The 22,886-nt window shown below is 41.9% G+C and overlaps 2 long non-coding RNA genes across 2 annotated transcripts in view; one reads left to right on the plus strand and one right to left on the minus strand.

Annotated features, from left to right (window-relative positions):
* Positions 1–19,144, minus strand: part of LOC146668266 (uncharacterized) — a 40,547-nt gene extending 21,403 nt beyond the window's left edge. The window contains exon 1 of the long non-coding RNA XR_014912140.1: positions 17,030–19,144. This is a non-coding gene — a long non-coding RNA (uncharacterized LOC146668266). The remainder of the gene's footprint in view (positions 1–17,029) is intronic.
* Positions 19,145–19,283: 139 nt separating this feature from the next.
* LOC146668267 (uncharacterized) lies at positions 19,284–22,574 on the plus strand. Its single transcript, XR_014912139.1, has 2 exons — positions 19,284–20,227; positions 21,671–22,574. It is a non-coding gene; the product is annotated as an uncharacterized LOC146668267 (long non-coding RNA).
* Positions 22,575–22,886: the final 312 nt, after the last annotated feature.

Raw genomic sequence — 22,886 nt, forward strand, 5'->3', positions numbered from 1 at the left:
TGTAAAGCTGCGGTTTTTATTTGCTCCATTATTACTAGCAAAATAAAACGGGGAATGGGTATGACGTTGTCTTTATATTTGGGAGGTATTACAGTTTATAGGGGGGCCGAATGTCGGTGTACATTTCTTGAATTTATAGCTGTGGATAAACATAAACCGACACACACACACATGCGCACAACTACACTGTGTGTTGAGATCACTGGGAGTTAGGTGACAGATACTGAGAATGCCTGGGCCTAAATTAAGCCCACTGCTTCATCAAAAACATCCTGCCTTTCTGCTCAGGCTGAGATTGTGTTCGCTTTTCACGGGGAGCTCAGGTAAGCTAGTGGGGGCAAACGCACTTTTATTCACACGCACGCTCAAGCATTACATTTTGTTACAGAGGCTGTGAGAAGCGATGGAAAACTGTCCTGTTTAATCTATTTTAAAAAATAAGCGCTATTCCTCATATTATTCTTATCACATATTTGCGATGATAAAATTGACTCACTGCAGCGTTGCTGTTTGTTGTGCCAAGAACAAAGACATGGAAAAAATGTAATATTGCTTTATAACCGTCGCTCCTTCTCTGCAAATAAAAGACATGCACCGCTTGGGATGATTCCTTAAATGTACTGTATAAATTCTTTAAATGATGACAACATAGCTGAGCTTAGCCGAGTTGACACTCGCATGCATACATGCACACAGATGTCGTTAGAATTCTAGAAATGTTCCTAGTGCTGTAGGTGTGTGGCAAGAAGTTAAAGTAAAGAGTTTTACATAAAAAAAACCATAAAAGTAGCTCATAAAACACGTTTTACTTTAACGTAAACACTCAAATAAAAATCTATACATGACACAATGAATGCATTATTTTGATTTTTTACAGTGAGGATCTGTTCAGAATGAGTTCTCCTCTAAAACACACGAAGGCATGACCTTTGCTTCAAATGCAGCATTGTTCTTCTGTTCAGTTACTTCTAGGAAATGTTTTGAGTACCTCTTTCCATATGCTTGCTGGGAAGGAGAATAAATTCACCTGTATATACACACGATCACAGTGTGACCTATATACAGTAACAAAGAGCCAAAAAATTGGGTGTGAGCATAGGAGGCTAAGGAGGCCAGGAGGGAGGGAGGCAGGGAAGGAGGAGGAGGCGAGTTCTGCACCACTCTGCTCCAGCTCCGACTCTACTGGTGACCCCGCGGCTGTAAATCTGAAAGCAGAAGACCATTCCTCACTTCTTGTTTTTTTCCTTTCTCCTTTTCACTCTCTGGCCCTTTCACATATCAGCGTCTGTGAATGACTTTCAGTATTTGATCTCGGCTCATTACATCTGCTCGGCAAGTCACAGTAGGATATTTAGTTTTACAAGTGAGATCGGGAGGTGAAAATAAGCGTTTAGTTGCAGATGTTTGGGACTCTTTCAAACGACAACTTGAAGTTAATCAGATATGATGTGACCGTCACCACAGCAAATGTCACTGTTGGCCTCTTTGTGTTAACAGGCAGCTTAATTAAGCAGTCACGCTGCCTCGACGTTCAGTTCGGTAAGCAGAGCTACATCGCGAAAACAAGTATTAAGCCATTTTTACTCGTGCTCATTAAGCATGCATGTCTTCTTATTTACACCCACTTCAAAGCTTTCTGTGTGACAGTTGCCAAGCGGGGGGAAAAAATTAAAGGGAAAAGGCGAGAATAAGAGAATAGACTCACTAATACAGTCAATTTCCAGGAAAACCTGACTGTGACCAGTTAATTATCTTGATGCCTAACACACAACATGTCTGTCTTAGCCCGAATTCAATGCCGTGGCAGCTGTTAGAAAAGAACAAAATTTGGTGACGGCCAGGTAGAGGTTTTTAATGCAGGCCCCACCGCTTTTCACCAAACTACGACTGAAATGTTTGTCAAAATGACACTAAAGGTATAATATCTGCAGGGGAGTTGCGTTTCCCTAGCAAAGTCTTCCCAAATGAGTCCTCCTAATGTAATAGAGTAAACAATTCTTGGCTTCTAGTTTTAGAGCCAACTTCCAAATTTTAATGTTTACCTACCTAATTCCCTCCAGCATGAGACTGGGTGGAAAAACTGCCATACGACCGAGTCACAATTCCAAAACCTTAATGAATGACTGTTTTAGTTAGGATTTTTCAGGGATCATTGTGCATTACCTGTCAAAATTAACTATATCAGCATTTCTGAAGACACTGCCGGAGTCTGTGTGTGGCTTAGTATGAAAATGTCCATGAGCAAAAGACTAATATACGTTCTCATGTGTGTGATCTGAGATCATAACTCTGTGAAACAGTATCAACACTGGAAATGTGGCCTGCTCTTTAAGAGCTGCTATTTTGCCAACAAAGAATGCCCAAAGCTTCATTACTAATCTAACTATATGACAAGACTGACGAGAGAACCTCAGAAGGAAACTGAAAACACAATGAAGATTTAAGCTTTACCAGATTTTAAGAAAATGATCAAGACTGTGATTTTCCCACATGCCGTATTTAGTCCCACAAGGATCCTGTCAAGATCACTTGAAAGTTGTGCAAAGTCTGACCTTTTAGTTCTTGTTATTTTACAGTGATTTAACAAAAACTACAGCAGGGAGAAGAGTATAAATACTATTAAAATATTACAGCTGGTGTTTCTGACACAATCAGACAACATTATGTCAGCTGAATAATAGAAACCCAGGCAGACGTCACAATATTTTGGACGTCAGACAGCATCCTGTCAAAAAGACTGCAGTATGCCCAGTTTTTGTTTGGGTTTTTTTGCATTCTCTCTTGTAGTTTTATGAATGTAACACACAACATTTTGGAGCGCGCACACACACACAAGTGAGCCAACAGAAAGATGATATTGGTTCTGTCAGTTGTGGCGATGGAAAGCAATAAAGTCATTGTCCCTGATCACTGAATCTTGGTCAGTGTGCTAGCAAAATACGGTGTAATCTGTTTCATTATACCACCTTAGAAAAATACAAGCCAATAACATTATGCTTGGTCAAGTAGGAGTCATGATACCTTTTTCACTGCTTAGCTGTCAGCTTAGAACAGAAAACTTGGGTTAGAGTTTGCACAGGCTCACCACAATTGGACAATGGAAAATTGGAAAAATGTTGCCTGGTCTGATGTGTCTTTATTTGGAAGGTGAGGTCAGTATTTGGTGCAAACAACATGAAAGCATGGATTCATCCTGCCTCGTATCAACAGTTCAGCCTCGTGGTGGTGGTGTATCAGTGTGGCAGACATTTTCATATTTTGGGCCCCTCAAGTACCAGCTGAGCATTTTTTAAACACCACAGTCTATCTGAGTACTGTTGCTGACCATAGTGTACCCGTCTTCTTCTGGCTGCTTCCAGGAGGATAACACACCACATCACAAAGCTCAAATCATCTCAGGCTATTTCTTTAAATGAGTTCCCTATCCTCAAATTGCCTCCACAATCACCAGATCTCTATCCAACAGTGCAAAACTGCAAACTCGCACAAATGATGTGAAGAGTGGCTGAAATTCTGAGAATTATTCCTGGAGGGATTGCTCATTGTATAAACGGGATGCTTATTCAAGCTTTTGACATTTTAAATGATGAAAGAAGTTGTGTAGTTCTTTAATAGCTTTTTAAATACTGGCTTTGTTAGCTTTGTTAGCTTTGCACACTGTTGGATACGGATGGGTAGAGAGGGGAGGATGGCAGGCTGGGGTCTGATGAGGGGAATTTCGTACACTGACAAAGTTTAGCCAAGTTTATCTTACAAACTCCATCACCTTCTGACCCACCCCCTTCCACCACCATCCTCCCGTACAGCTTTTAGGAAAATGGGAGTGCTTATTCTCTTATGTGCATGTGCTTTTTAACAAGTTGATTTATGAAACAAGTGTAACTGTTTCTAAGGCTTTGTTGGTAAGATAAGCAGCGTTGCCTCTACATCTCCTCAGCTGATGTTGCTTAAAGGCATTTGTATCCTCCCCTGGCTTAATACAGCCCGAGACAATTTGGCAATTATTCGCACAGTTTGAAATGTCAGCAGACGTGAGAAAACTGAGAGGATATGAGTCTGTGATTCATTGTTGTGTCAATATTTCCAAATAAGAACAGGCTCACTGTGCTGTAGCTCCACGTAATCACTTTTAAGTATGATTAAAACCGATACCTTTTAATGGAGCCATACAGGCGTACACACCTTTCCAAATGTAGGTGGTGGGAAAAGGAAACTGAGAATTGTTGGCGATGAGCATATACTGTATCTCTCAAGTCCTCCATTTATATTCATTATATGCGTTGGCGCACGCGTGTTTGAATGAACTGGTTTGTTTTGAGCACCCTGAGCTTTCAAAGAAATAGCTCGGCATTTTTGAGAAGCACGCGCACTTTCTTTCTGGCCAAGAGTTAGGTGAGAAGATTGATACCATTCCTGTGTCTGTAGGGTGAGCGTGCAGCTGGAGCCAGGAGCTGTGACGCAACTTGTTTTAATTCAGTTTAGGGATGAAATGATTAGGTGATTGATCGGTTAGTAGATCGACGGAAAATTAATCAGACTTGTCTGTGTTAATGCAATTATCTCTGCAGTCATTTCGAAAGCAAAAATGTGAAAATACTGCCACATTTTCTAAAATGCCAGAATGTGATGATTTTCCTTGCAGTTTTCTTACATGTTACAGATATAATTATTAACTGAGGAGGAAAACTGCTAATTAAGCACTTATGCACATAAGTTACAAGCAAAGTTTAAAAGCTGGAAAACACCAGTGCAGTCATCTCTACGCCACGGTGCTGGACGGCAACAACATCATCACATTAATCAATACCAGCTGATGTATAACTCTGAGGAGATAGTTACTATCAGGGTTATGTGAAAGCTGATTACTTTCCTCACTGTTTGCTCAGGTTGAGCCTGTTGTCAAGGGCTGATTGGCTGAAAGCAGGTCAAGAAGGTTCCTTCTCTCTATTTATTTATTTATTTTCTTTTAAAGAGGGGCACACAAGAAATGCCTGCTCCGCTTTTGATCGCCTCGACACTTTTGTTTGCAGTGTTTGCTCTAGATTTGAGTGGCTTTCAGATCCTGCTGGCACACACCCTAATGGTTAAAGTCTCTTTGCATAAAGATTGGAAACGCGAACGTGGCTAATATGACTCGGCCTGTCAGCTCAGTAATTAGCTCGTTTTATCTCCATCAATTACAGCTGTACAGAAAGGATTAGGTAAACAAAGGTATTTTGTGTCAGACTCATACCTTGTTAGAAACTGGACGATAACAAGAAGACTTGAGGTTGCCAAGAAATCACACATTAGCCCTTTGAAACTAACAAACTAGTCTTTTATCACTTATATGAGGTGCTTGTAGGTGGAATTTTTATTAACTTATAACAGAGAAGGCATGGCTTCTTTCACATTTTTGTATTAGGCATTATCCCACAAAGAGGATGCCCACAGATTTTTGGTCCCTCACAAGGAGATGCGATTCAGAGTAAAAGGAAATGTGTGGTTTAACTGTTTAAGATTTAATTTACTCAAACATATTAGACTTTTCTGTCAAAGACATTTGCAGACAACATTAAATTTAAAAGAGAGCAATTAAAGAGGTGTGTGACACTCTTCTTTTCTTTAATATTATAATATGTTAGAGTGATGAGCCAATGAGCCACGAGCTCGGGCTTCAGACTGCTCCAAACACTCAGTTTCAGGCAGGTTATTTTCTAGTCATGGCTCTTTATAATGTGAATAAATGTGGATGTCCTGGTCATATGAATAACACCGAAGCCCCACCACCGTCCAAATCCTTTGCTTGTGAGGGGCTACCAATCAGCAGAAAGTTAACGTAAAGGGAGTTAAAATAGCTTATTCCACTAGTTGAACTGAGAGCCTGAACAGTATTAAAACAAGGGATTATTTTGAACTCTGAATCATGCAGGGCTACTCTAGTAGAGTCCAAGAATAAAAATAAGTGTTGGGAATGAGCATAATAGGTTCTCTTTAAGTGTTTTTTCCACATAGCGATGAAAGAAGAAGAAGAAGGTGTATTGGAGAAAAAAGTCAACATTAAAAGTGGCGACATGACCACAGGAATTTGCCTCAATCGGAAACCATGTTTACGCCATTCCTGCGCGGACTCTAAGTTGTACATGTTGTTTGCAGTCAGACATCTACGCTGCCCAAAATTACCCATCCTGTGTGTCAACGAGATAAGTCAACACAAAAACAGCCAAGTACGACAAGAAAACACAAGAGGCACGAAGAATGAAAAATGAAACCCTGTCAACCCAAATAAGAACATCATGCAAGCTCTTCTGAATATTTGGGATGCAAATGTAACAGATATTTCCAAAACTGTTGGTTTTGGAGTCTAGCCTGCGCTGCACCGCTGTTCTTATGCCCGAGGAATGAGAAGGAAGTTCCAAGAAGGCACATTTCTGGGTCGCCTCAGGCCTATTACTCCTGCGCCAACATGAAACAGCTCGTCGTTTAAAACTAAAAAGATGTGCTCCACACACAGGCGGCATATTCATGTCCACATCAGTTACAAAGATTACTGTGAGAAAAAACAATGCAGGTGCTGATATTTCACAGACCTGTCAGCTGTGCAGCTCAACAATACATGCACACAACAAAAGAGAGCATAAAGGACATAAAAACACATGCACAACCTGCCTTTTCTTCTGAAAAACTACTACGAAAGGATCATGCTGCTCCTGTGACTGATGATTTTGCCAACATAAAGACTGAAAAAGCAGCAATTGATGTTTTCCAAGTGGCTTGAAAAACTTCCACTGACAGTTTCGATTGAAGCGGAAAACCTCTTTTCTGTAATGGAAGAAGGTTTTGGGGGAAGATGGGTTTTCCCTTTTTGTAATATCCTCAGAGCCATGCTTGGCACCGACGCCCTCTGGACTGGAGGATCTTGGCTCGGAGCAGACAATGGGGCTTCAAGTGAGTCATAGCAAATAGAAGAAAAGATCAGAGAAACCATAAAGCTTTGTCATGCTGCTGATTAGCTGGAACTGTTAATTTCATTCTCTTGTTAACAACAAATGTTACAGGGAAGTTTTAGGGATCGCAAGCTTTTGAATTTAATGGAACACCGCGCTAAAAGTGGCCGAGCGGCAGTTCACCATTAACCCTCTTAGCTGTGAAGAGCAGCAAAGAGTGCGAGGAGTAAAATGGCCACCTTCTCATTTCGCCCGCTGAAGTGCTTGGACTGATAAAACACTCACTGCTGCGGGTTTGTTTGGTGAGAATTGGCTGAGGAGCCACTTCTTTGGCAAATGATCTTCCTGCCAAAACAAACAGCCGCTTTTCTTCACCCCTTATCCACATATGCACACAAACACACACATTTTACTTGCTGACTCCACACAATGGCATGACTGTATCTGCAGCACCAAACAGACATCTGCCAATCGCCCTGCGGACCTCATTGTTACTCAACACCGGGGCACACAAACGCTGAGCCGAGTTCAGTCTCCAACAGATTTTTGCACTGCAACGAGAAAGTTGCCAATGAGGTCTGCCAACGTGCATCGCTGACCCCGAATAGCCAGAAAACAACTGGAACCTGATGTGCCCCCGGACTGTGGTGGGTAAGACAGAGAGAAGACAAGAGAAAAGGAAAGGAGGCTGAACTTGAACTCAGCTCAGGCAGCAAAGCACCTCTCAGCTACGAGGACTGCATTCCTCTGCATACTACACAAACATCGGCACTGTATCTGCACTTGCATATTCAAACAGAATGACAAAAATAAACAGCTGACGATGAAGCATGGCTGCTGATTGAAGTCATGGCTCAGTACCTGCAAACAGTTACGCATACCCTATAGAAGACTAACAGAAGGGAATAATATGGCCAGGTGCATTTGTGTGCCACATTTGTGTTTACAGTTATAATCCAGCAAGTCTAAAGATCTCATATGGCTATGTGTACAAAAGACACACCTCCTTCTCTTATTTCTCTTATCGCTAAAACCTGGGAGGCATGTGCAGAGTTTATTTTGACCTTTCTGTCTTCCTACAGCATGATCTGACTGCTGTGTGCAGCAAAGCCTTGGCTTTTTGTTTGTTTGTTTGTTTCATTTACCACTGCAGCATGCCGTTTCCAGATCTCTTCAAAAAGTGGCAACTGAAATGTATTTCTTCAAGAGTTTATTTATCGATGCTGGAATTCATAAGTGGATCTTTCACATCACTCAGTCACTGCGAACTGAGTCATAGAAGCTATTCATAAATGGAGCTAGTGATTTACTTCCACCACTCAAAACGTAAGGAATGTCTTAGCTAGTAGAGACAGTAATAATGTGTAAATCAGTCACTGGGAAACATTTGTGGCTCCATCTAATAAAAAGCAATCATTGGTGCCAACAGGTCACTGTAGTACCAGCATAACCATGAAACATTTCCATGGTATGCATTAAAAGTAGCTGCCAATTTTATGTGTGACTGTAATACTTTTTATATGTACATTCACAGAGGGATATTTCGTGTGGGTCTCAGAGTGAACAGTATTCAAATGATTTAAACTGGATTAGCGGACAGCTGATGTTTCGGGGCCTCCGGTATACCCAGCGGATAGCAGGCCAAGAGTTCCTGTTCGATGTGCCAATCACTGGTCATGAAAGCAGATGCATTTTTAAAAAGAGAAACTGTTGTCAGGCAGCAGATGACAGGTTCAAAATTGCATTTCGGCTAGTGTGTTCCCCGTTTTGCTTCCCCCTACACAGCCTGCAGACCTGCAAGCAAGCGAAGCCCACTCAAACATCACAAGTCAACCAATGGAATCCAAAAAGGGTCCGCTACCAAAACTTTTGTGCTGTCTTAAAACCTGGTTTCAAAGAGCAGAGGTGGGTGTTACACAATTAGTGACATTTTTACTTGTGTTTAACCCATTGTCCCAATTTTTCCCAGTGAACATTGTGAATATGTTCTTACTTTCTTTGTAGAAAAAATGAGTAGTGTGAGAAATAATACTTTTTCTTCAGCATCTCCGCTGCCTGTTCCTACCCCAGCTCAACCTGTTATTTTACAAAGATCTCTGTTCAAAACTGTCTTTCAGTCTTATCAGTTTGCTTTCATTAATCAAGACCAGAACGCTATCATCCACCCATTAAAAACAGAAAAACAGCTTGTCGCCTCTCTTCTCAGTAGTTACAGGCTAATCTTAAAATTACCTTTTATTGCTAACATTTTGGAGAATGTCATAGCTAAGTGGTTTGGACAAAAAAAGCATCTTGGTAGATTTCAATCTGGCTTTCATAGACCTCATCAAAACAGCTCTTCTTAGAGTCTCAAACAACCTCTCGATCCGAAGTGGTTCAGGGAAATGTTCTGTTTTGCTGATGTTGTTCTGACCTCTGCCATTGACACTGATGACAATCATGTTATTTGTCATAGGCTGAGATACTGGTCGGTCTCTATCGGCGTTCTCTTTTAGGGCCCTTACTGTTTCTCTTATATCTGTTCGTTCTTTAACACATTTTGAGCACTCAGAAGGACATTTCTTAGCATGGCTATGCAGATGACATTCAGTTATATATCTATTTTAAGCTCCAAGATATTTCTGTTGCACATCAAACTTATGCGAATAGATTCTATTAAAAGTTGTTTAGCTGACAATTTTTGCCAACTTAATGAAGAAAAAACAGAAGTTCCTGTTTGTGCCTTTAAGGCTACGTTCACACTGCAGGCGAAAGCGCATCAAATCCGACTTTTTGACCCTATGCGACCCATATCCGATCATGGTATGACAGTGTGAACAGCACAAATCCGATATTTTCAAATCCGATCTGGGTCTGAATCCTGATCCTGCCTGTGGCCATCTCCCTGTACAACGCATCCACTTAACACACTGGTTACTGCTACAACTACACATGTTTCTTTTCCAACTATTTATTTATGAGTGACTTATGTATGTATGTATGTATGTATGTATATATATGTATATATTGTACTATTCTTAGTTAGTGTATTGTCTGTCTTGTCTTAATGTTGGTTTAAAATGGAGCACTGTAACAAAAAATAATTTCCCCCAGGGATCAATAAAGTATTCTGATTCTGATTCTGATTCTGATACATATCTGATGTTTTAGAAAGCGACTGCTGTTTGAACGGTCATGTCGCATTAAATCCATCTTTTACGTCACTGACACAAGACAGACGCCAATTATCAGCCCTGGCCATCCAGTGTAGATGTCAGTGAAACTGCTGGGAAGACAACGTTGGAGAAATGTGAACATTTTATTTGTACTGTATAATCTGCAGATTCTGACAGAAATCTGCAACTATCCTTTGAAGCACCGCTCCTCTCTAAAACAGCAGTAGAGATAATTATTAGGCCATATGTAAGTAACAAAATAACTTTATAACTTAAAGCAAAATTGGGAAATGGAAAGTCTGAAACAAGTCTTTATATTAAGGGCCATCAGTCAAACAATACTGGTTGGTCTGGGTCTAAACAGAGCGTGCTGTGTGTGATGTCTTCTTTTGCGCATGCGGGCCGCTTTGAGCGTTCACACTAGAGCGCGTTTGCTGTCACATTTTATTTGTAGTGTGAACAAGCAGACAAAAAAATCGGATTTGATAAAAGAAATCGGAATTGAGCATTAAGACCTGCAGTGTGAACGTAGCCTAAGAGATTTGTGCCTACAGTTATGGAAACTCGGCTCGCCTTGCCACTTTTGCCAAATTTTCTATCAGGAATGTTTGTGTAACTTCTGACTCCGCTTTCACTTTGGTTGCTCGCGTTAAATCTCTGGGTTGCTCTTGTTTTTAATCACTTAAGTTGGCAAGGACAAGGACTGGCGTACATCAGTGGAAGTTTTTACCCATACATCCCCAGCAGGTCCCTCTCCAGCAATCTCTCCATCTGAGCCTGAAATCTGTGAACATTGGGGTATCTTTTAAAAGGCAGCTAAAAACTTACCTTCTGTTCAGAATTTTTGTTTGCAAGCAGAAGCCAATCAGAAGAAAGCTGGCTTAAAGCAGTGGTTCTCAAATGGTGGGGTGTTGAATCACTGCAGGTGGGACTCAAACAACCAGGTGAAAAATATGGGTTAAAATAAGGGTTATTTTTAGAGAAAATAAAGGGTGTGCTTATGTTAATCTCCTGACCTTTAAGTAAAAGTCAGCTTGAATCCTTCTTTGCACTGTTAATGATTGAGTGTGGGGTGTGAACATTTTTTGCCTTCTGAAATGGGGCGTGCCAGAAAAAGTTTCGGAACATCTGGCTTAAAGAACGGGGAAGTGCACTAAAATGGCTTATTTCAGTCAGAGTGACGGAGAGGCTCCACAGAGGCCCAGTATAACATAAATAAGGATTATTTTGAACTGTGAATCTTGCAAAGCTACTCTAGCAGACTCCCACATAGAAAAATGTACTTAGAAATGAGTAAAGGTCCCCTTCTAGGTGGTTTTCTAACAAAGTGCTGAACAGTTCCTCTAAGAAAAGAACATTTTTATGTTTATTAGAGGAAAATGCTTAGCATAGATGACATTAATTATGTGTACACTGTTCCTGTACTGTACTGTACTTCAGTGAAGTTCAAGAATAAAAAATTTAAAGCTGGAAAAGACCATAATAGGTGTGCTTTACTCTTTCAAGTAAGAAATGACCGTGAGAGATATGTGATAGATGATTATATTAATCTCTGTGTAGTCCAACCATAGCCAGTGTCACAAGCTCTGGCTACGGCAGTGCTGCAGGCATCTACAAAGAGAAGGCCTGCTCCAGTTTTTTCTCCCTGTCTCCCTTTTGTCTGCAGTGTTTGCTCTGGATTTGAGTGGTTCATCTGGCGTTGGAGTGCTGTCGGCCCACGCCCTATAATGCCAACCTCTGTTAGAGAAAGATCTGGGTCTGTGCCACCACCGGTAAGATGAGGCCTATGCTAGTGTTATGGGCGTGCCAATTTCACCTGTTGAGTCATGCCACTATCGTATATTCATCGCCAGCCTATTTGCTGCGTGTGCAAAAATTAATTGCTCGTAGTTTTTGCACACCAAACGGTTTGGTGTGGCAGGTGCAGGCATCACATATGCATGTATAAAACAGATGTGGGTGCATTTGCTCACAGTCATTCAGACTTTCTGCTGACTCCCTCCCCCCTCCGTCATGGAGTCGTCTGTTAACACCCAGTTCACCAACATTCATATCCGAGGACTTAAGCTGTTGAATCGCAGGCAGATGAAGAGAAGCCACGGTGCATGCTGCGCCGCTACCCCTGTTACCTATATTTATTCTCTGTCTCGTCATCACTCTGCACAACTCTGTCGTCCACAGGCTTGCTGTTGTGGCACATTTATCTCTGTAAAGATGGGTTCACATAACCATGAAAGAGCTACTTTTTTGTAAGCCGAGCTGGACAGAAAGAAAAGAAGCAACGAGACTTAAAACGTCTCCCTCTGTTCACTGTGCACTACCGATACATATTCATAAAGCAGTTCTTCTCCTTTTGTAAAGTTTCTTTGATAAAATATTTTGACAGTGTTGCCTAATTTGGAGCAAGAGCAGAGGCCTGCACTGACTTGCTGTAATCTAAAACCCAAATACAAGCCGATAGTTACTGAAGTAAATCTTCCGTTTCAAAATACCTCAATATTTAACATCGATCATACTTCTCATTCTAGACTTTACGCCCGAATCTGTCTGATCTCCGACAATGTTTCTACCGTAGCTACTCCGACGTGTCAGGTCAAACGCAAGCTCTGTAAGCAGACGTGTTCTCGGATACCCAGAACGACCTTTAAGAGTACAAAACGTGGTTATCAGAAGGGTCATTATGGCCACTGCTGAAATTCAAATGCCTTTGGTCGATAATGATGCAGTATTTCCAACATACGCTCGTCAGTCACTCGAGAGCTGAGACATTTGGGGAAAATTTGTGTGACTCAACGCAACTGGAGTAGGTTCAGCTTTGGTAAATAATTCATTTATCATAATTTGTGCCTTATGACGTGTCAAATTACACCAAAGTGGAACGGACCTGGCTTTGATGACAGAATCTAAAAAGCTCATCCCTTGTGAATTTGACCTCAGGCTCACCCGGATTCCCCCCCACCTTCCCTCTGTTCTCGGCTGGTAAAAGAAACGCTGCCTGGTGTTGAGCTGGTGCCTCAGGGACTGATGGCGGCTGAGCAGCAGCCATGAGGGAAGCACACTGTCAGTCCTGTGATAGCCGTATGAGATTCCACATGCTCTGATGAGTAATTCCTCCCTCCCCTCTCCATCACCATGTGGTTCGTGGCCCTGAGTCATCGTCCACACTTTCCCTCACTCCCTATCCTCTTGTCTGTCTCTCTCTCTCGACGTGAAGAGGTCTCTTCCTTCAGCGACCGTCCCACAGGGAAACTCAACAGAATAGCCTCCCTCAGATGACTCACTCGCCAACATCGAGAGCTCCACACCATCCACTCTCCAGCCATGAGAGCCCACCACACCACACCCAGGCCTGGATCCCATGTCCTCCACGGCCCGCTTGCCTCTATTAGTGCGTGTCTTCTTGCCTGTCCTTTTCTGTTTTTCTGTCTGCCTGGTAGCCATTTTCTGTGTCTCTCTGCATAGCTGCTGTCTTGTCAAGATGCTTCATTGTTTACCTGTCTTTACACTCCCATCTGTCTGCCTGTATTTCTACCAGCCTGTACTGTACATCGTCATATTCTGAAATTGTTTTTGATATGGCTTCATGCTTGTCAGCTTGACGTATTTGTCAGACTACCTGCCTGCCTGCCGCTCAGTCTCTATATCTCAGTATGTCCCCTGATACTCCAATGCAATGTCAAAACACAGAAGGACACCCAGCGTCGACTTCCCGTCTGCATATTAAACTATAAAGACTGGCACGACTGTAATGGTAATATTATTCAAGTCTGCCGAAGAGAAGCGTTGGATTTGTTAGTAAATAGATGCTTTTGATTTTGCTTGTGCAGTTCTCAGACAGTTGTGCATCCACAGACATGCAGTGAAACCTTTGACAAAGGTTACTGCACAACTGCAGATGGTATCCTTGATTTCACGCGTTCTGCACTTCAAAACATATTGTGATTTCTATGGCTGTTTGAACTGAGGTGAAAAATCTCTGAATGTGACCCGTTGGCATGCACTTAATTGCGCCTCGGCCCTGCAGTGTGACAAGTTGCTCACGGGAAGCTGTTCAAAGATCCTCTACATGCTGCAACAGGAGATTTGTTGACCATTGCAAGAGCAATAAGGATTTTTAGGGGCATTATGACTGGGTTAATAAAACACAGCTGCCCCTAAAAGTCCCTCACTTTTCTTGCTGCCTTTTCTTTCTCTCTCCCTCCCTCCCTCCCTCCCTCCCTCCCTATCTTTGTGTCTCATTCCAAACTTTTGAGATCAAACTACTAGTACATTCGCTGGCTTTTTCAAATGCGATTTGGTGCATGACTCCGGTATCTGTTCAGCCCTGGCTAAAGAAATGAAACAACCTGAAGTGACCACCGTGTCTGGAGTTTGACCTTTTAAAGGGGCTGGGTCATATATTTCACGAAACTGAGCATGCTTTCCAGTATTTATGAATTGTATATTTATAATGGCAGAGTTTTATTGGGATTTGCAGTGACGTTTTTAAAAGGGAGTTGAATGAGTTCAGAGCAGAATTTCCGAGAAGGAGGCCTCCCTGTGTTCATTACAAGTTCAGCTTTCACAGAAAGCATAAACACAATCCGAGGCCGTCACCTTACACAGAGTTTTCTATATGATGCACACGATAACATACACACGCGCTGACTTATGTTCGGAGAGCAGTGAACCCAGTGACCCAGAGCAGAAAACAACCTGGGAATTGTAGGAAAAGTCTATTTAAAGTAAGTCTACAACCCTGCCAACAAATGGTGAGGAGAGAATATGAGACAGCCGTGGTGGAAAAAAAAAAGAAAAAAAAAGATGTAAGCAACACTGTGCAGCAAGTGGTGAGATGAGTCCGATTGGACCTTTTAAACAATGTGAAATGCCACTGAGAGAGGCTTGGCAGGCGGCAGCAGCCAGCACTGTTTAATATCACAATTTTAATCAGCACACTTGGTGACTATCCCAGAGCTCTCCGTAGCCATGCTGCTTATTCAAACCAGGCTCGTTCCACCAAGCCTCCCTTACTAGGCCCTCGGCTCTCATACTCACACTGGCTTGTACTCTCCTGCAGCATATATGGAGAGCTCTTGGCTGGAGTGGTTTTATCTGTTTTCTGTGATGTGTCATTGCACTGTAGTGTGCTACGTTGGAGGGAATCTGTGATGATAGTTGAGCGCATCTCAGCGAATCTTAGGTGGACTAGACACATTTAATGTGTTCTCCCGATTGGATTTTAAATGTACTTTATAGCTATCTGATAAGAGCGTGAAATAGTTCTATATGTAACGCTGCCAATTAGCATTAGGATGCCACAATGAATTTCATTAGAACGCCCAGAGGTTTGCAAGGTGTCAACTTTCCAGTAACTTCAGTCCACAGCTACTTATTATAGACGCAACGAGTAATGGCAGGCTTGTAAACACAAATGGCCCGCCACTGATCTGTTATACGCAGCCTACAAAACAACTCAGGTTCAAGTATTAAGAGTTTAATAAATAACAGTGACAAAAAAGATCAGCGTAACGACATCCCACCTACTGTGATGTCAGCAGAGTTTGCTCCATTTACAGGACACTTTTAAGTGTGTGTTAATAATCATGGAGGTCTTGTTTTAAAAAAAAAAAAAATCCCATTATTCAGCAAATGTCTTACCTACGTGTCGCTTGCAGCACAGAGATGCCACCACTGCCCTCGGCTCTATTAATTACATAAAGCATCTAGTGTCAGGATGCTAAATTCATTAGTGAGGTATGTACGGCATGCTAGGGTCAGGACAGATATAGAAACAGGCCTCCAAAACAACTTCTTCACCATTTGACACACTTGTTCGACATAATAGAGGAGGCCACTTTAAGATTTTTGACAGCTCTGCCTGTTTTATTGAGATGCGTTTATGTAGAGCTTGAGCTTCAAGTTTCAACAGTAAATTCTGACTTGAGTGCTCATCTGCATTTATTAGTGCTTTGACTGTTGCTATACACCTACTTTCTTTTCTTTTGAGGGGGGGGGGGGGGGGGGGGGGTTAAACAAAAACTAATTTGGCCCATTTTGGAAGAAAAAACGATGGGAAATGTAATTTGTTTTCAAAATAATTACTCACGAATTGTACAGCTACATGAGAACAGTGGGGGGGATATCAGAGGGTTTTTTGTCTTGTTTTTTTACTCCAAATTCTTCATTGTATAAATCGGAAACAACGTCTGCTCTCGGTTTCTGGGTACACTTGACACGCACTCTTCTGTATGTAAAAAGTTTAAGCTTGACTATTCAAACACCTTTTCGCCAATAATTAAACAGTGACGTTCACTGTTTGATCTATAGATATATTCAAATCGTTATTTTCACATAACATGACATGTTTTTTTCTTTACTTTTTAAAATACATTCGTGTAATTTTCTTGTCCATAAACTTTTAAAATTTAACAAATGTTCGCGTAATTTTGCCTGGAGTTTATATGTGTAGGGATTTCATTTATGGTCACGTTATGTTAGTGTATTTTTTTCCCTCAGTTTCGCCATAACATTTGCACTAATTATTCTGGGTAACTTTAAGCTATGTGTCTGCTTGCAACACAAAGGGTTTACCTCTGCTTTAAAATGCTGTCTGTTCCCTAAGGTTTTTTCTTTTCTTTAATAATAGATACATAGCCGAGGTGTATTGTCTATGACTTGGGGGGTCACATGAGCCAGAAACTGGGACTTTGTAGGCCAGTTGAATGAAATGAGGACTCACCTTGCCCGCAAAGACCCAGCCTCTGACACACTATCATCAGTCCCGTCGCCGGGGACTGCATGAGGAGGAAACTCCAGAGGTTTACATACTGAAATATCTCTCGACTGCACGATTTCACTTTCAGAGCAAATACGAGAAGATTTAATCTGCGCCTGTTCATACATACCCTCTAATCTGCTGCCTGTCGGTGTTCGAAGAAGTAGGCGACACCGTCGGATTGTAGTTACCTGTGTACCGGGCAGGTGTTCGCATCCCATAGCCCATATGGAGACCTCTTCACGTAATACGCGCCGACTGTCTGGTGGGTTTGTCTGGCTGCCTGGAGGAGATCGCGTCTGCATGCGAAGTTGAACTTCACCGTCCATCCACCACCAGCACCACCGCCGCCCAAGTAATATGTGATCACTTGGTGTTGCACGCATCCCAAATTGAGCAAGATTATCCTTTTGGGGGGGGGTGGGGGCCGGGAACTGTCTTATGGAATAAGTCGGACAGTCCCCCTGGTCCATCTTTTTTCCTGTCTGTCCAAAGAGAAAAAACATGCAGACGCAACAGTGTCGAGCCTTGTGCCAGTCTCCCACCTCCCGCCCTCCCTCCCTCCCTTCCTTCAAGAAAAAAACGAGAGAGAGAGGGAGAGACAGCTTTTGCGTTTCCCAACGAGAGATCCCCCCGTGCGCACCCAGCCACTCACCCAATATCCATTCTGGAATGGGGGGCGGGAGAAAAAGGCACCCTGCTTGCGCCGCTGCTGCTGCCGCCGTGCTGCAGCTTTTCTAGAGCAGGATATTCCCAAACAGCTGGAAAGAGCTGATATATGGTGCTGCGCCCTCGTGTTGGGCCCTCCCCAAAATGGACCGGTACTAAGTGCTAACCTGGTTATTTTCAGCGCGTCACTGGCTCGTTTCCAATTATAGGTTTCCGACAGCGGCACAGCAAAGTGACCCCGTAGTCTTTACTACACTGCCCGAGGACCTGAAAACGATCGAGCACCACATACAGAGTAAAAACCCGAGCATGTGCGTTTGCTTCTGAACTGCACACATTCCTGCGGTGTGTTGGCTTGCCCGTCCACATGCGCCACAGAGGCCCCCGCGCTCAGCTGCGGTGTCCGGCGGCTCCGCGGCGGCTCGTCTGCGCCTCTCTCAAGGTGTTCCCCTTTTATCGATGCTGTGCGGGAGGCTATATACATCCCAGGTTCATCACACCTCTCCCGTTACCTCCCCGACCGGCAACGCGTTAGTGTGCCGCGACACCTGCTGGCTGCAGCGTGACGTGACACTTCATCGTTCTGTGTATGTTTCAAATGTAACCTGTATTGTTTCACGCAGATCACCGATCACGTGTCGCTCCACAGCAGGTGGTAATTACGGCGTGACAGCTGGATTCAGTCCGTGGCTCCGTTAAGTATTTTCAGTGAGATCATGACGGGTGTGTGTTTAGTTATAGTGCTCTGTGGGCCATTATTCCAGCCTCTCTGACTTCATTTACTCACTCTGGTCAAATATCTGTTGGTATTCTCTTCAGTTCATCTCATGTTCTTTGCGTCTTTTGCTTCTGTTTGTTCTTTCGTTTTCAGCTCTTTTGCAGTTAGTTATATTCGTTTATTTCGTTATATTTTTACTATATTGTTTGATTATTCTCTCAGCAACATTTCATTCTCCTTTGATCTTTTACATTTTGTTCTACATTACTTACACACAATAGTCTATATTACATATCACATCTATTTGACGTGTGATAGGCCTACTATATTCTATATCTCTGACATCTATTATATTTTCAATAAATTGTATATAAATATTGTATTTTCTATTACATTCAAGTTTTTTGCATAATGTGAAGGAGTACTGTCTTCATTTTGTTTTGATGACAGTAAAGAATACTGAATCTAGTTTCTGAGGTTCAGAGGTTAAGGTTTGGTATTATCATCGGTGCCTGATCAGAATACATGAACACTAAAACATTAAATTATAATCCAGTGCTAAAATGTTTATTTTTAGTTGAAATATGGTTTCATTAGTGCCATGGATTGCATGAGAAGTGGACAGGACGCGAGGAAAAGGGTTAATAAGATGTTGGAGCAGCTCGGTGAGGGTCAAGAGGTCACTGGACAACCAGCTCTCCATCACAGACAAACTACCTCCCCCTCTCCTACTGCACAATACGGAGCGGGACACACTTCTCCCTCAAACTTCTTCAATCCCACTACCATAATGAATGTTCTGGGAAGTCATTCCTACCCTTCCCTTTTAAACTTTACAGCAGCTCTCCTTTTTGTGGTGACAGGTGATCACACCTGTCCACACACACATACCTCTATATCAAACCTCCTTCCTGTTGTTTGTCAGACTTATAGTGTGCATGGTAATGCCATTTGCACTGCTCTTTGCTGGAATTGTCTCTTGCACATTTTCAGTGTTATTTTTTTTATTTAATCCCACTTATACTGAAAATCCTATTCTCTCAATGTTGCATAAAAAACTGCACTCCCTTGCATCATAAGGCCTTTGACGTGTGGCTGTGGTACTTTCAATAATAGTGGTTTTATTGTTAATTTCACTGTTATCATTATTATTATTTATGGTGCTGCTGCTGCTGCTGTAACACACCGAATTTCCTTGTGGAAGTATCTGTCTTTCTTTCCGTTACTACTGATGGCCCCAGATTTTTGGTGAGATGTGTATTAGAGGAAGCCATAATTAAAGGGCAGGAAGTGGGATCAAACAGGCTGCAGCCCTGATGGAGGACTTCCCTTTAAGTACAGCTGCAGCTGTTCTCATGCTGGCTTTGTACATCTGATTTGTCCTTTTTGCCCCTGTGTCGTTTTTAATGATGAGTTTGAATCTTGTGTGAAAGTTTTCAATGTTTGTGCGTGATTGTTCTCTCTGTTCTGATCATTTATTCAGTTCTGTTGAGTTCTACTCGGTCCTGAACTCATGCTCCACTTTTAGTCTTGCTGCTGACGCTCCTGTGTGACGCCCTCACAAGGCATCAGTCAGCTGCTTCACCTCACTTCAAAAGCCCATAGTAATAACACCGGAAATTGGAGGATTTCTTATCAAAATAAACGTATGACCTGACGCTCGGTACTAAAGAAGCTATTATTAATAAGAAAATCAATGATAACTTTAACCCGGTGTATTCAGGTGTTAGAGCCTTTCTCCAATAAATATATCTGTTGCCTCATTCCCTCATTGAGTTTTGCTATTATCGATTTAAATAGATAACTATTTAATTTTAAAGGTTCGGTCCGGAAGCGATGCCTCCGATCGAGGTGGACTTCTCGCCAACCAGCAATGACCGATTTGGTTCCTGACAAGAACACTCAGGTTTGCCACATAAACAAGATAATTCATTACTCCAGAAACAGCAGGACGGATGTTCATCATCGGCCTCATCATCGCTGTAGCATCTGACACTTGTCGGTGAGTTTTGGCTCCGTTTCGGAAACGTCTTCGTCGCGTTAGTGTTACAGCCTGAGCGGTTTGTGCGCAACACAACAACACGTCCCCCCTCAAACTGTGGATTAGGCGTGAGGTTTGCGAGGTTACTGATCCCACAAGGCCAAACGCTGTCATGCTCGTAATGCCAAGAATCCAGTGGGTGCGTGACGTCATCGCGCGTTGGAATAAGGTTCGCGTTGTTTTCAGTAAAAAGTGCGAAAAAGAATATATCAGTAGTTGATCGTTTTTGTGTCAAGAGTTAAAAACTGGGTTGGTTTCATTCGTTAAAAAAGTCGTTATCTGGTTATTTCATTAGCAAAATAAAAAAATATATAATTTAAAGTCATCGCTTTTGTTTCAGTGAAATAAAAATCACGCAGTAAATGTTTAATTTTTAGCTGTGAGTTGGTAGAGTAAATTATGAAAGTGTGTACTTGAGCACAGGGGGTATTTATCTATCAGCATAAAACATGTTGATGGTTCCGACTTAAATCCTTAAATTTTTGAGTTTTGTTTTATTTTTGTTTTTATTTTATTTTATTTATTTTTCCAATTTCATTTTAGACTTCATGTTGGGCATATTTTTTTTGTGATTTTCTTCCTTTTTGGAGGTAATAGAGGCAACCCAAACACATGCGATATCAGTGGAAAGCAAGGAGGTAGTAAGATATCTCAAATAAGTCAAAAGATAGAGACCAAGACGAAATGTCCATTACAGAGGACATAAATGAATAGGCTGGTTCTCAGGAGAATATATTAAAGTTCTCTGTTGGATACAATAGAATGCAATAATATCGAAAAACAAATTATCATTAATATTATACAATTGTTTATTCTGAAGGTAAAAAGCAAATTGTCTTTATCATTATTAAATTAATTTTAAAAATACAGTAATTTCATGATAATTATTAACGTACCTCAATCGCTTAAACAGAAGAGTTTCACTTGCAGACAGCTATCCATCCATCCATTTTCCTTGTCTTATCCAAGTGGATGTGCATGTCTTCCCACTCCTTTTCAGATACACAAACTAAATCTGAAGGTGTCCTGAATAAATTAAACAAAACAAAATTCAGGGTCTTGGTGTGGCTGGAGCTCACTCCACAGGTAGGTGGTTGTGTTGCAGGCTAAAACATAGACTAGCATTTACACCTTTCTTTCACCTTTATGTCTGTGGACTGTGGGAGGAAGTCCAAGTAGCCAGAAAGATCCCACACAGGCACGTGGAGAAAATGCAAACTCCACACAGAAACCCTCAGATTTTTCAGTAGTTTGGTTTATTTAAAACCTGATTTGTGTGATGTTTTCTGTTCGTGGCTGTAGAGCTTTAACTGTATTTGCCGTTTCACAGGCAGTCATTATGCCCACACATTGCCATCTCCTCGCTGCACCATGTGTCACCCTCTTCTCTTGCTCTCTCTTTAGTGCAGCAGGGGCCAATAAGCAGCGGATGCGGTGGGCGTCCAGCTGCAGGCGGCCCTCTCAATGGTTTCTCCCACCATGAAGGCGCTGGTGGATGCCGTATGGGCGGTGTGGAGCATCGGGGTCTCCATCTATGACTACATCCACACCAGTGCGATGGAGGAGCGCATCCACGCCTTGGAGAACGTCATCACCATCCACCAGTTTGTGATTGGGCTGTTGTCTGCTGGCGTGTTGGTACTCTTCACCTACATCTTCTTTAAAAAGCTCTGAAGATGTGTGATGTGGAGGGCTGGGGTTGGCATGTGGGAGGTGATGTAACCAGAATTTTGGGTACATTAGAAATGCTCACAGGAGTCGTGGTTCTCGGTTTTGGTGTTCATGGAAGTTAGTATAGTTTCAGGTTTTTCTTTGTGTTTTTTGGCGGGGGAACACATACAAGCATATACTGTATTTATTCCTAAAATAAGAAAAGTGGTAGAAATGTGGAAAACACTAAAGATCATCAAGATATTAAGTTCATTTTTAACTGTTTTAAAATGTGGTCCAACTTTTTTTCCTAAACATGTTTTGTAGGTTAAAACGTGCTGAAGTACACGCCTTCTAATAAGCGTCCAACTATTTTTAAAAGGCTACAATAGATTGAAGTTGAAATTCGTCTGTTGATATTCATAAAATGTTAACTTTTTTTTCTTTTAATAGCTAAAATACTGAAATTGTAACAGTTTCCACAAATTTAACGGTTATAAATCCTTAAAGACCATCATGAGCTGATATGGCTCCCCTTGCACTCTATTGCAGATTTTGCAGACTGAAGCTGCAGAGTAAAATGTACCCCTCACTGCATTAATATTTCTCAGGTTAGCTTCCCCCCACCCCACCCAAATTTTAGAAACAGGAAACCCAAGTAGCTCAACTCCACTTACAGAGAAATTTGCAGCTCTGCTTGTTTTTGTAGTGGGATCATTAAACATACCACTTTCTGCCTTAATTAATATTTTCATTCAATGAAAAGTCAGTTCAGGACAGAGATGATGTAGTTTTGTCTCAAAGATCTTCTACAGAGGACTGTCATTAATTTATCTCAAGCTCCCCCCAAAACTGCCACATGGACCTCATGTTAACAACCTGTAGGGTGTGAAGAGTAAACACCCGCACGCTCTCTGTATTTATCATTTTCAGTTAAACATGCTTTTGTCTAGTGATACAATTTGATACT

Source organism: Rhamphochromis longiceps, linkage group LG6 (assembly GCF_057381845.1).
Source record: "Rhamphochromis longiceps isolate RC_006_pf linkage group LG6, R_longiceps_female_GT1.1, whole genome shotgun sequence".
Lineage (NCBI taxonomy): Eukaryota > Metazoa > Chordata > Actinopteri > Cichliformes > Cichlidae > Rhamphochromis > Rhamphochromis longiceps.